Here is a 14,200-nt window from a genome sequence, read left to right as displayed (position 1 = left end):
AACTACCCGTGGATCTGTTGAACTCCCAAGTTAGGATCTTGTATCGAGGTCTCATGCAGCCTCATCGTGATCTCCAAGGCCTCTACCTGAGTCGTTAACCTGTGTTGCGATATCGTGTTCCTCAAATGTGGCATTAGCGATGCTACAAACCATTCATGGTGCTGTCCATCCATCAAAGTCATATTAGCTTCGTGAATCATGCACTTTAGCCTCTAATCCAACTCCCAAGGAGTCTCGCCTAGTACCATTGTGATCTCTTTGAATCCAATGATTGACTGCGCCTCTGACTTCAGCCTACTAAATTCTATGTTCAATGCAATTTGGATATCCGTGATCCCTACAGTCGGATTGTCATTAGAATGCTTAATATACAGGTCAGCGTGCGATCCTGCTGAGCGCTAACAGTGTCGCTTTCATTATATTATCATTTGTAACTCCCTGTGCTTCCCATACAGCTCTTATCACGAATCAAAACTGGTCTGGATCTTCATGTCCTACTCCCTTGAACACAGGAAACTTCATTGTGCTTGCCATATTAACTTGTGGTGGTGGCGAAGGTGGTGAAGATGGAGGTGAAGGTTGTGCAGCTGGTGGTGGTGTGGGTGTGGGTGGTATGCGCGGAATCCTCTGCCTTATCAAATTGATCGCACTTCACGGTGAGACCTTCGCGAGCTCTTCCTCGTCCCTTCATGGAGGTGAAATCAAAGGACTATTCTCTGGTCCCTTATTTCCTTCGTTTCTATAGGTTTTTCCACTTCGCCTAACTCCAGACATCAAGGTAATTGCATAACCCTCTTTTCACACAATAACCTTTTAATCCAAGTGTTCAAAGACTTTATGTACTTACCTCACGGTCCTTTGAGAAAGCGTCGCTCTGCCTCGCTATAGCTAACTGAAGTATCTACAGTGAACTCAGTAATGAATCCTCCTATAATCTGATCGAGCCAATCATCAACGGTGCGCGCAATCTTATCCTCCGATGCTTCCAATCTGCACACCAACTTTGGGGTCCACAAAATCGGATTGTCGAGCTTCCACCTTCCTTGGCTATCTGCTAGCTTCGCGTTCCACTCATATAGCTCAGTAGGGAAAGATGTGAAGTAAATTTCGTGGATCTTTGTGTACAGGTAGCAGTTTAACCACTCTTCTTTTTTCAGTCACAGATTCTTGTTCTCCTCTGCTACAAACTCGTGAATCCTCCTGTCTAGCCAACCTTTAATTTCCTTCTTAGCTAGATTCCAATGATACGACATCAGACATCTCAATGCAGATTCTGGTCCAGGCAACAGAACCATTTGTTGGCTTGAGGGGGCCTGACCCAGGTTCAGAGTTATTTATCTAAACAAATCCCTGTACTACTGGCCCTTTTGGGAACAGCCCATGGAGCGCGGGCTAAGGTCTCACCCAAAGCAGTATGGGGGATTCTGGAACCAAGTTTCCACACCCTTGAGATGTGTGAGGGGTCGGTGTAGTCCAACTTTGAATACCTTCGCACAGGTCACTTCGCACACTTTCCTGACCCTCGAGGCCTTCATGATCTATTATAATCACCTTCGCGTAGCCCTAACCAGGGGTTGAGGTGCTTTTACGCTGCTAAAGCATCGATCTGTGCTATTTCCCCAAGTTACACCGCAGATCTTATGTATCTTCTTATAACAGCTAGCTATCTTTGCGTAAACAAATACTTTATCTTATATTCGCTTTATCAACACATTCATATAGGTTTGTGCATTATATAGACAATAAAAATGCAATTTATATCCAACATATTCAATGCAAAAAATAGGAAAAGGATACACAGAAATGATGTAAAACTTCTCTTTATTAATGCTTCAATCAATTACAGACTCAACCTACCCTGCACACTTAGCTGCAGGGGTCCGCGCACTCAGCTGCGGACTACTAGGCCTCTATGCACTCAGTTGTAGAGCCTTCTCCTACTCTATGACCCAAAGACATGACTTAACACTTTGACTAAGACTTAATTCATCATCATTAGACCTTTAAGACTTCCGTGGTTATTCCCTTTTACAACTTAGACCCTCGCTCTATTTATACAATCCCATGGTTCGCTAACCATGGGTAGATCTATAAAGCAGATATTACATTACAAAAAAGAGGACGGACAACCCTATGACTCATTTACAATCTTCGTGCCCACAAACCACAGAGTCTTTACATCAGATTTGGTCAAAATCTAGGCTTTAAGGCCTAAAACTTGTCTTGGGGGATCCCGCGCCCAATAGTAGTCTAGGGCAATGTGCCAACCCTCCTCTAGTGCCCCTGTAGACGGTCGTGTGGAGTTAAGTAGAACCCCGGCCTAGGGCTTCCTGACCCAGGCCTCTCACGGTCACCATGCTCATGCAGATATTATAGAACTTGGGGCTGCGGCCACATGCTCTTCCCTCTCCCGCCAATGTATCAACCACTCAAACTTAAATTTAAATTCTTCAGGTAGTTGTAATTAACGCCGAAGTTGGTAGAAAGGTATGGTGGTTGGGTGTTAACTATGAGGTCATGGATTTGATTACTACGGGGTCAGTTGATAACCATAACAAAATTTTGACGAATACCATAAAGCCACGTGGCGACCTCCCATTGGGCCACGTGGAAGCCTCCCATTATTCCACATTGTGTCCTACGGTTGGTACAACCACAAACACCACAACCAATCACTCTTTGCGACTTTTCAGCCCTGGATTGGCTCTTCCGACCACTGTATTACCTATCCTGTCTATTGATGTTAGCATGATGCCATTGTACAAACTGGCCAGTCAACCTTGCAAGTTGAATTTTTAGTTATTTGCGAAAACCTTTAGAACATGACAAATTTCACACACAGTATAAGATTGAGGTGATTAAAGCATCATTGGAATTAGGATGACGAGATCTATGATTTGAAACTAGTTTCAGAAGAAAATTAGCATTTTCTGTTTCAGCATATTTTTGATTCCCTATATTAGTGTTTTTAAATGTAAGACCCTGAAAGAGCTCCATAGGGTTTTGGAAGGGAGAAAAATTGTCTCTATTATTTATGGTATCTTTTGCAATCCTATAAAGGAAAAGATCAGTGGCGTATAGGATTTCCGTACCTTCATCTCGAGCAGTTACGCATAATGTGTTCCATTATGTCTCTATTTACATTAGTTTTTTCTCACAATTATGAAGATGTTGATGGTTATGTCATGAGGATGATTTAGCATACAAAGTTATATTGGTGACTAATATTATGAATCAAATATTATTGATGATCGAGTGTGGTAGGATACCACCAAAACTCACTTGCGTTTCATGAGTGCGAAACCTCTGATTTTCTTTCAATTACATACTATTGTCTCAAATAAAATTTAAAGTTTGATTGAAAGTTTTGCTTTGAATTCTAATGACGTTATAAATTTTAATATCTATATATATATATATATATATATATATATATATATATATATATATATATATATATATATATATATATAGATATAGATATAGATATAGATATAGATATAATCTTAATTTTAATTTAAAACTATAAAAAATGTAATTAAATTAGTTAGTATTCTATTTTACTTTTCAAAAAATATAAAATAATAAACAAAGAAGATATAATTATTTGAAGGGATATAGCCATTAAAATCTACAAGACTTAGTGGGAGTGTATTCTACATATATATACAACTCATAACATTACAAATAAATAAAAAAATTTCTAAAAAAATTGTAAATATTTTTTTATTAGTATATGGTTTCTTTTTTATTTGATAATTATATTTTATAATTTTATAATTATAATAATTATATAAATAGGTATGCTTATTTTGGAACAGGGCTTTCATAATTTTAATGTTAGATGATTGAACTATAGTCATCAAATTAATGTTTAGTTAACATTTAATAATAATTACGTCGTAAGGTGTTCCCCTTTGAAGTTAACTCCCCTCTCAAACTATGTGTACATTTCATGGGTCCTTGATTTAGGAGTTAGGCCATTAAAATAGTTTGAGCCATCTGATTGATTAGAGTTACGTGAAAATTTAGTTACAAAGCAGGTTGACCTCCCGGCATAGCAGGTCGACCTCACCCTTGCTTGGAAATACTGTGAATTGTTTCTCATGGTACGCGAGTCCATTGGAATTGATCATTTGTGCTATTTTTCATTCACTCACTGCATCAAAGGCATAAGTCATATGCTACAATCATGATCTTCCTTACCAATAGTACCACCATCACCTTTGGATTCGCCTGTCACATATTTTGCATTGTTTCGGCAAGCCCTATGATAAGGCAAAACTCTTCATACATGCTTGCAACAGAAAATATTGCTACATCATGAACCATACGATCAGAGAGAGGGATGCTAGGCTGACGGGCATATGATCTCACAGATTTTACACCATTATAAATTTGTTTTCTAGTGATTTATGTTAGAGGTATTGCTAACAAATTTGTATATAGGGTGATGGGATTTGGGTTCAATGAAATGAGAAAATATGCGGATAAAATTGCAGTGAAAAAATTGAGTATTGGGTCTCAAGGGCTTAGTGGTTCTCTGCATAAACCTCAATCCCAAAATACCCTAAATTAAAAATAGATCGAGAGGATGAAACTTCTAAAAGCAAAGGCACTAGCCAAACAGAGTATGAAAAAATAATCGGATGGAAGACATAGTGAAACACTGGTCAAAATATTTTCAGAATTTGGAGGGCTTTCCAAGAAAGCCAAATGTAGAAAATGATGTGGATGGAAATAGGCCATGAGAATATTGGACAGTGAATCTGATAAGCCTAATTTAGAGGGATGAAAAGAAAAGTAGAGGATAAGAGAACACTCCCAAGAAAGCCAAAGAGAATCACAGGTGTTACAAATCCATTTGGCACAGCAATCCCATCATATAGATTAGTGTTTTAGGGCTCATCAAACCCTAATTTTAGTTGCTACATGCCCTAAACAAGTCACCCCTTTGAATGCCTCCTTCCCGGACGGTTTCATGACTTGAACACATCTAGAAATAGCCTCTAGAGGGACTAGCATAGGTAGGCCCATGTAAGGGTGTGCTGCAGAGCATTTAAGTCCATGCCAGGGTGCTCTGCAGAGAACTTAGGCTTCCTTTCACCTGTGTTAGGCGAGATTTAGCAAAATTCACATAGGGTTTGGGGAATAGTCTTATCTTTTGGAGTCATCTAGAAGGTTCCCTCACTTATCAACTCCTATGAGATCGAAAATGGATGAGAAATGAGTTAAGATGCATCCTATCCTCTCATCCCTTCCTCCATGGAACTAATTTTAAGTATGGAAGGCCATTCAATGCCACCATTTATGACAAAACCTCCTTCATATTCTTATAAATTGACCACTCATGTATGTTATCAAGGGCTGGATTATGTTGAATTGTAAGGAGATAATGTTGCTATGAGATTTGGCTTTGAAGCAAGTATTATAATGCTACAAGTTTGTCTTGCTTTTGATGTGATGTGGATGGCATCCAAGCTCGAGGAATGGCTTTGAATCAGACAACAATGGTTGTAATTCCTTCTTCTATTCAATAAAGTGTTTGAACCTTTCTCCCATATTTTTGTATTGTTTTATAATGCTATATGTGCGAATTGTATCTGATTCCTTTCACTTATATCCAATAGATCTTTTGCTCTGATTGATTCTTTGTTTTCTGTTGTGTTTACAGGTACTTCTCAAGCGTATTAAGTACGGGAAGGAGAGACAGGATCGATACAGAGGAGACGAGAGGAAAGTGAAACTACAAGTAGGTCTTCTCATCTTCTCATCTTATCTATTGATTATAGGAAAAGACTAAAACACTTTAAATTGTTGTTCTAGATATGGCTACTTATCTATGGAATTAGTATTCATTTGTAGATACCAAATTTTCCAAAACAAATTGGTGACTCCACTGGGGAAGATCCTATTTCCTAGTAGCTTATCCACCTCCTAGGACATCCTTGCAGACCTTACTTGTGTTCATAGATTGTAATTCAACTCTTTTGCATTGAAAATTTGGTCAAAATTGTGTCAAATTGCCTTTTGAAATGGCTCACTCTCACCAGTGAAGGCTTGTGAGGGACACAGTGCACTGCAGAGCACCCTTGGCTTAGGGACAGTGCTCTAGAGCTCATTTTCTCCCATTCAGGGCTACGCTGATCCTCCTAGGGTCAATTTCCCACCTTTGGAATGAGTTTTGCCAACTTTTCTATGTTTGTTTGTTTGTTGATTGATTAATGAATGTCATGTCTCAGAGAACAAGTTTTTATCTCCTTGTCTAGCCCTACTTTGCTTTGATTGATTAATGTTTCTTAAATGTTTTGGTTGTCATTACTAGTCTATAGTCAAAGTTAGATTATAGTCAATTAATTTTTGTTCGAAAGAAAGTGTCATAAAAGTCTTCTTTTCCTTTGAAACTGAACTGTCGTAAAGTCTTCGTTCTTATAAAAAGATGGATTGATTGTATGTGCATTAGTTTCCTTTCTGTTCATCATAACATTAGGGGAATTGAAAAGAAAAACTTGCATCGTTCATATTGTAGTTTGTGAATTCTTGAAAGGAATAGCTAAGGAAATTGCATTAGATGTTCTCTTTGCTTTTTGTCAAAGACCTGATTTCTCTATCCCTACTATTTAAGGTTTTCGTTGTTCAATTGAATGAAAAGAATGTTTATCATGATAGTTAAATTTTAGGAATTGCAAATATATATCACGTGGTGAACCTTGAAAGGAAAATTCTAAATAAGAACAACTTAAAATTTATTTGAATTTACCTAATGGAGCATTGTCACCTAAAGAAAACCATATAGAGTTCTACGCTAGAGACGTGTTCCTATGTTGTAAAACAAAGCAGTTGTCACTAACTTGTCTGCAATACATCCCAAGTGTGATACCTCATTCCACGTACGTGAGTATATTGTAGCTCATCCATGTACATTCGAGTATATAGGGCAGTGTTACAATACGTAAAGTATATGGGAATGCTCTCATTGTTCCGTTTTGCATTAGACAATGCTTATACGGATTGGGCCTCCACGTACTTTCAGATATATATGGGAGGACAACACTAGATCTCTATCCATCCTTAGGTAACCGAGTGGGCCACCTTGTACACTGTGATACACCGAACACAACATTCAAGGAGATTTCCAGCCTGTACTTCTCGGTTTGTCGAGAGGTATTCTGCAGTTCACAGTTGCTTGGTAAACCTTTTCCCTAGATTATCCTTCTTTTGTTTTGTTATAATACTTTGATTAAGCATCCTCCACGCTCGCTCCTTAGCTAATCTTAGGTTGACACATATGGCATCAAATCCGGAGTCCACCGATCAAGGAATTCCTTTTGATGGGAATCCTAGTCCTTTTCCTCCTTTTGGAAATATTGGTGCTCCATATATGGCTACATTGTCCCTTCCGGTATTTACCATTATAATTATAATTTTTATTTAAAACTATAAAAAATGTAATTAAATTAGTTAGTATTCTATTTTACTTTTCAAAAAATATAAAATAATAAACAAAGAAGATATAATGATTTGAAGGGCTATAGCCATTAAAATCTACTAGACTTAGTGGGAGTGTATTCCACATATATATACAACTCATAACATTATAATTAAATAAAAAATTTCTAAAAAAATTGTCAATATTTTTTTATTAGTATATGGTTTCTTTTTTATTTGATAATTATATTTTATAATTTTATAATTATAATAATTATATAAATAGGTATGTTTATTTTGGAATAGGGCTTTCATAATTTTAACGTTAGATGATTGAACTATAGTCATTAGATTAATGTTTAGTTTATATTTAATAATAATTATGTCGTAAGGCGTTCCCCTTTGAAATTAACTCCCCTCTCAAATTACGTTTACATTTCGTGGGTCCTTGATTTAGGTGTTGGGTGACTAAAATAGTTTGAGCCATCCAATTGATTAGAGTTACTTAAAAATTTAGTTACAAAGTAGGTCGACCTATCGACATAGCAGCTTGACCTCACCATTGCTCGAAACTACTACGAAGTGCTTCTCATGGTACGCGAGTGGATTGGAATTGATCATTTGCGCTATTTTTCATTCACTCACTGCATTGAAGGCTTAAAGTTAGATGATGCAATTGTGATCTTCATTAACAATAATACCACCATCGCCTTCGGATTCATCTATCACATATTTTGCATTGTTTCGGCAAGCCCTATGATAAGGGAAAACTCTTCATATATGCTTGCAAGAGAAAATATTGCTACATCATGAACCATATGATCAGAGAGAGGGATGCTAGGCCAATGGGCGTACGATATCGCAGATTTTAGACCATTACAAATTTGATTTATGTTAGAGGTATGGCTAAAAAATTTGTATATAGGGTGATGGGATTTGGGTTCAATGAAATGAGAAAATATGCGTAGAAAATTGCAGTGAAAAAATTGAGTACTGGGTCTCAAGGACTTAGTGGTTCTCTGCATAAACCTCCATCCCAAAATACCCTAACTCAAAAATAGATTGAGAGGATTAAGCTTCAAAAAGCAAAGGCACTAGCCAAACAGAGTACGAAAACACAATCGGATGGAAGACATAGTGAAGCACTAGTCAAAATATTCTCAAAATTTGGAGGGCTTTCCAAGAAATCCAAACGCAGAAAATGATGTGGATGGAAAGAGGCCATGAGAATATTGGATTGCGAATCTGATAAACCTAATTCAGAAGGATGAAAAGAAAATTAGAGGATGAGAAAACACTCAGAAGAAAGCCAGAGAGAATCACAAGTATTACAGATCCATTTGGGCACATCAATCCCATCGTCCAGATCAGTGTTTTAGGGCTCATCAAATACTAATTTTAGTTGCTACATGCCCTAAACAAGTCACCCATATGAATGCCTCCTTCCCAGACAGTTTCATGACTTGAAGACATCCAAAAATAACCTATAGAGGGACCAGCGCATGTAGGCCCATGTAAGGGTGCGCTGTAGAGCAGTTAAGTCCATGCCAGCGTGCTCTGCAGAGCACTTAGGCTTCCTTTCACCTCTGTTGGGCGAGATTGAGTGAAATTCACAGAGGGTTTGGGGAATAGTCTTATATTTTGGAGTCATCTAGAAGGTTCCCTCGCTTATCAACTCCTATGAGCTCGAAAATGGATGAGGAATGAGTTAAGATGCATCCTATCCTCTCATCCCTTCCTCCATGGAACTAATTCTAAGTATGGAAGTCCATTCAATGCCACCATTTATGACAAAACCTCCTTCATCTTCCTATAAATTAACCACTCATCTATGTGATCTAGGGCTAGATTATGTTGAATTGTAGGGAGATAATGTTGCTATGAGATTTGGCTTTGAAGCAAGTATTGTAATACTACATGTTTGTCATGCTTTTGATGTTATGTGGATTGAATCCAAGCTGGAGGAATGGCTTTGAATCAGACATCAATGGTTGTAATTCCTTCTTCTATTCAATAAAGTGTTTGAACCTTTCTCCCATACATTTGTATTGTTTTATAATGCTTATATGTGCAAATTGTATATGATTCCTTTCACTTATATTCAATAGATCTTTTGCATTGATCAATTCTTTGTTTTCTGTTGTGTTTATAGGTACTTCTCAAGTATATTAAGTACAGGAAGGAGTGATGGGATCGATATAAAGGAGATGAGAGGAAATCAGAACTACAAGTAGGTCTTCTCATCTTCTCATATTATCTATTTCTTATAGGAAAAGACTAAAACACTTTAAACTGTTGTTCTAGATATGGCTACTTATCTAGGGAATTAGTATTCATCCGTAGATACCCAATTGTCCAAAACAAATTGCTGACTCCACTGGGGAAGATCCTATTTCCTAGTAGGTTATCCACCTCCTAGGACATCCTTGCAGAGATTACTTGTGTTCATAGATTGTAATTCAGCTCTTTTGCATTGAAAATTTGGTCAAAACTGTGTCAAATTGCCTTTTGAAATGGCTCACTCTCACCAGTGCAAGCTTGTGAGGGACACACTACACTGCAGAGAACCCTTGGCTTAGGGACAGTGCTCTGAAGTGCATTGCCTCCCATTCAGGGCTGCGCTGATCCTCCTAGGGTCAGTTTCCCACCTTCGGAATGAGTTTTTCCAACTTTTCTCTATTTGTTTGTTTGCTAAATGATCAATGAATGTCATGTCTTAGAGAACAAGTTTCTATCTCCTTGTCTAGCCCTACTTTGATTTAATTGATTAATTTTTCTTAAATGTTTTCTTTGTCATTATTAGTCTATAGTCAAAGTTAGATTATAGTCGATTAATCTTTGTTCGAAAGAAAGTGTCATAAAAGTCTTCTTTTCCTTCGAAATTGAACTGTCGTAAAGTCTTCGTTCTTATAAAAAGATTGATTGATTGTATGTGAATTAGTTTCATTTATGTTCACCATAACATTAAGGGAATTGAAAAGAAAAATTTACATCATTCATATTGTAGTTTGTGAATGCTTGAAAGGAATAGCTAGGGAAATTGCATCAGATGTGCTCTTTGCTTTTTGTCAAAGATCTGATCGCTCTATGCCTACTAGCTAAGGTTTTCATTGTTCAATTGAATGAAAAGAATTTTTATCATGATAGTTGAATTTTAGGAATTGCAAATATATATCACGTGGTGAACCTTGAAAGGAAAATTCTAAAGAATATCAACTTAAAATTTATCTGAATTTACCTAAGGGAGCATTGTCACCTAAAGAAAAACATATAGAGATCTAGGCTAGAGACGTGTTCCAGTGTCATAAAACAAAGCAGTTGTCGCTAACTTGTCTGAAATACATCCCGAGTGTGATATCTCATTCCACGTAAGTGAGTATATCATAGCTCGTCCACGTACCTTCGGGTATATAGGGTGGTGTTACAATACGTAAAGTATATGTGAATGCTCTCACTGTGCAGTTTTGCATTAGACATCGCTTATACGGATTGGGCCTCCATGTACTTTTGGGTATATATGGGAGGACAACACTAGGTTTCTATCCATCCTTAGGTAACCGAGTCGGCCGCCTTGTACACTGTGATACACCAAACACAACATTCAAGGAGATTGCTTGCCTATACTTCTCGGTTCGTCGGGAGGTATTCTGCAGTTCACAGTTGTTTAGTCAATTTAGTATGTCCTAAATTGCTACATTAATTATCAATCCGGGAGTCGTAAACTGGTGAAGTGTGGCGCACTATATGTGCAAGGCAACCTCTTTCTTACTTTTTATTGTTTTCAATTTTTATCTTGTTTTTGGGGGTTTTATCTTGGTTTGTCTCATAATGCAAATGGAAATCCTATTCCTAAGTTTTAAGAATACTTTATAAGGCAAGTATGGGTATAGATTTTAAGACAATTATGTCCTTTATGATGACTTCCTGAACTTAACACTTTAGAGGATCTCAAAACATTCTAGTGATGAAATTAATACTTGAACAAGAATGTAAATGTGCAGCTATTTGAATCAAACAAATGATGAACTATTGGTCATGAAATCTCTATCTCTGCTGCTCATCTAAATACATAAATAAAAGTTAAGCTATTGCACTCAAACAAATCAAAAACTTCAAACTAATAAAATTAAAACCAATTCACTTCACTTATAGTCCAATAGCTCGCCAAGTAGCTTTTCGGGTTAAGCCATGGCTTTGGAGATAACGTCAATAACATGAGGAATTGATATCTAAAATATCTACTTGCAAATAAAAATAAAATCAAGTCTCTTCACTTATAGTCCGATAGCTCACCAAGTATCTTTTCCAGGTTAAGCCATGGCTCTGGAGATAACGTCAATAACATGAAGAATCAAATCACTTCACTCAAAATCCGATAGCTCGCCAAGTAGCTTTTCGGGGTTAAGCCATGGCTCTGGAGATAACGTTAAATGGAATGAAGAATTTGATATTTAAACTAATTGTTAACAACAAATGAATAAGACTGAAATCAAAGCATAAATGGAATTGAAAAGCTAAGAAAACAAAGTCAGCAAAGAGGCTAATCTCATGTCACTAGTTATTGCAAAAATTGTATGAAAATGCCTGGGCCTATCCTAACCTGAAACACACTGATCAGTGTTAGCAAAAATATACAACGCTTGGGAAATCATTTACAGGAATGAAACATTAACACCATAACTGAAATGTGAAATATACACAAGTGAACAAACTATGAAATATCTACAATGGAAATAAAACAACAACATATGAAAACTTTACAGAAATAAAGAACGAAACCTTAGCCAGCAGGGGCCCTCTGCACGGCCTTGGTTAACACGCTTTCAATCCATGATTATGCTCACACAGTCATATAAAATAGAGTCTTATTATATTACAAAATAGAGGAAGGATCCTCTCGTTACAACAACAAGACTAGTGTCACGACATAGTACATAAAATTAACAACAATATTACATCAAAAAAAACTAACTACATGCGTTTGAAAATGCGTTATTTATAAGGGAAATTACATAACTGTTTTTCCTATGGAGCTTCTTCAGCAGAAGACACGTAAAAAGAAAGCATCCGTGAGCTTAGCATGATGGTTGCCAAGATCATTCATTCTACCAAAAGATGTATGTTGGATTTATGCTGTGGAGGCAGTCTACAGCTGTCAAAATGAACCCATGGATCTAGGAATGGTCTTGGACCCTTTATGTGTTGAAATAGAGACTTGTTTGTCGTAGAACTCCTCGTTTGACCACTATTTGACCAAGGCTTTCCTCTACGCATTTAGCTGAACCAATAGGACCTGATCCATGTCCAGATCATTCCTAAACTGCCCACATGCTTCGTTTTGCTTGATGACACCTGTAACTTAGAGATCAACAAAAACAGCTGCGGAATCTCAAGTCAGCTACGGAAAGTGGCTGCATTCTGCAGCTGATGAGAAAAATCTAAGTCAAATAGCAAACACAAAAACATAGTTAGAAAACCACTTAAATGTACTCTCAGAATCAATATGTAATGATTTTTTATAGCTTTTGAGTCAATGGTGAGGGAAAAAGTCTAGAAAAGTGTATAGAGGAGATGTAGTTTCAGAGCTCAACATACCCCCACTGTGAAGGTGTTGCATGTCCTCATGCAACCAAAACTGTGATCATCCTCCCTTTAGTTCATGTGTTCTAAGACCTCTGCCAACACATCCAGCCTTCTTTTCTTCTTTCTTGGTACCACTGTCATCCTAGGCTTCCTCATTAGGCACTTGAATTTGAGGTTGATGAGAGCTCTGCTCAACCTCCTGCTCTTTCTCTTCAATTTTTTATTTTTCTTCTGCCACAGCCTAAGATGCAACATGGTGTTTTCATGAATAATCTTATCCAACCTACTATGTTCTTTCAATGTTTCATTTTCTCTTTTGATGTGTCTATTTAGGACCTCCAGTTCAAAAACTTCCTGTTTTAGTGATTGGATTAGAGCTTCCTGAGCTGTATTAGGCTGGGCAGATGAAGTGCCTTGATCTGTGGTAGTTTTCTCCAACGACTCAATATAATCATACATTTCTTGCTAGGTTGGATCTATCTCAGGTGTAGTCTTTCTTGGGCTGTCCCCAAAATCTGGCTGAGAAAGACTGATCTCAAAATCTGGCTGAGAAGGACTGATCTCAAAATCTGGCTGAGAAGGACTGATCTCAAAATTTGGTTGAGGAATAGGAGTATGGTGTGGACTATGGCCAGGAGGGATTGCTGGAGGTTGTTCTGGTGTTTGCCCTCCTAAATCAATAAAGTGAGGCCCTTTAGTTTGTATTTTCCTCAGTTTTCCTTCAAGTCTGGAGCTCCTCCTTAGATTCTGTGAGCTAGTGTCTCCTTTCTCCACACTCTGTTTTTCTTTCCCTTTTTCTTTGCTGCAGCTGATTGTTCCTAAAGGTAAACTAGTCTTTCAGAAAGTATTTGGTGGTCCTCTTCTGAGGAAGGTTCTGGGGTTTGATAGACAGCTTCAATATTTTTTTCCCCTTTAATTTTCTTTGCTTCCTAACCTCAGTTCTTTCCTTCCTACTTTTAGACAGCTTCTCTTCCTTATTAGCTTCTTTAGCTATGTTAGTAGGAGTGTCCTGAATTTTCACACTTGTTTTCCTTCTCCTACTTTTCCTTGCTGAGTTGCTCTCAGGTGTTTCAGGTGGATCTTGAAAGATGTTTCTAACCAAAAACTGTTCCCAAGTGTCCTTTTCCTTCAACTGTTTTCCAATCAAAATTTTTATAAGGCCGTGATGGTACAGGTGGGGTTCTATGTC

The 14,200-nt window shown here is 37.4% G+C and overlaps 1 long non-coding RNA gene across 1 annotated transcript in view; it reads left to right on the top strand.

Moving 5' to 3' along the window:
• Positions 1-14,200, top strand: part of LOC149237905 (uncharacterized) — a 91,947-nt gene that overhangs the window by 66,948 nt on the left and 10,799 nt on the right. Inside the window, exon 2 of the long non-coding RNA XR_016245328.1 lies at positions 9,581-9,658. This is a non-coding gene — a long non-coding RNA (uncharacterized LOC149237905). The remainder of the gene's footprint in view (positions 1-9,580; positions 9,659-14,200) is intronic.

This window comes from Pinus tabuliformis, chromosome 8 (genome assembly GCF_031772625.1).
Source record: "Pinus tabuliformis cultivar Carrire ecotype Pingquan chromosome 8, CPIR1, whole genome shotgun sequence".
In the NCBI taxonomy this organism is placed as follows: domain Eukaryota; kingdom Viridiplantae; phylum Streptophyta; class Pinopsida; order Pinales; family Pinaceae; genus Pinus; species Pinus tabuliformis.
The sequence above is the reverse complement of the archived record's forward strand: the minus strand, read 5'-3'. Positions and strand labels throughout refer to the sequence as shown.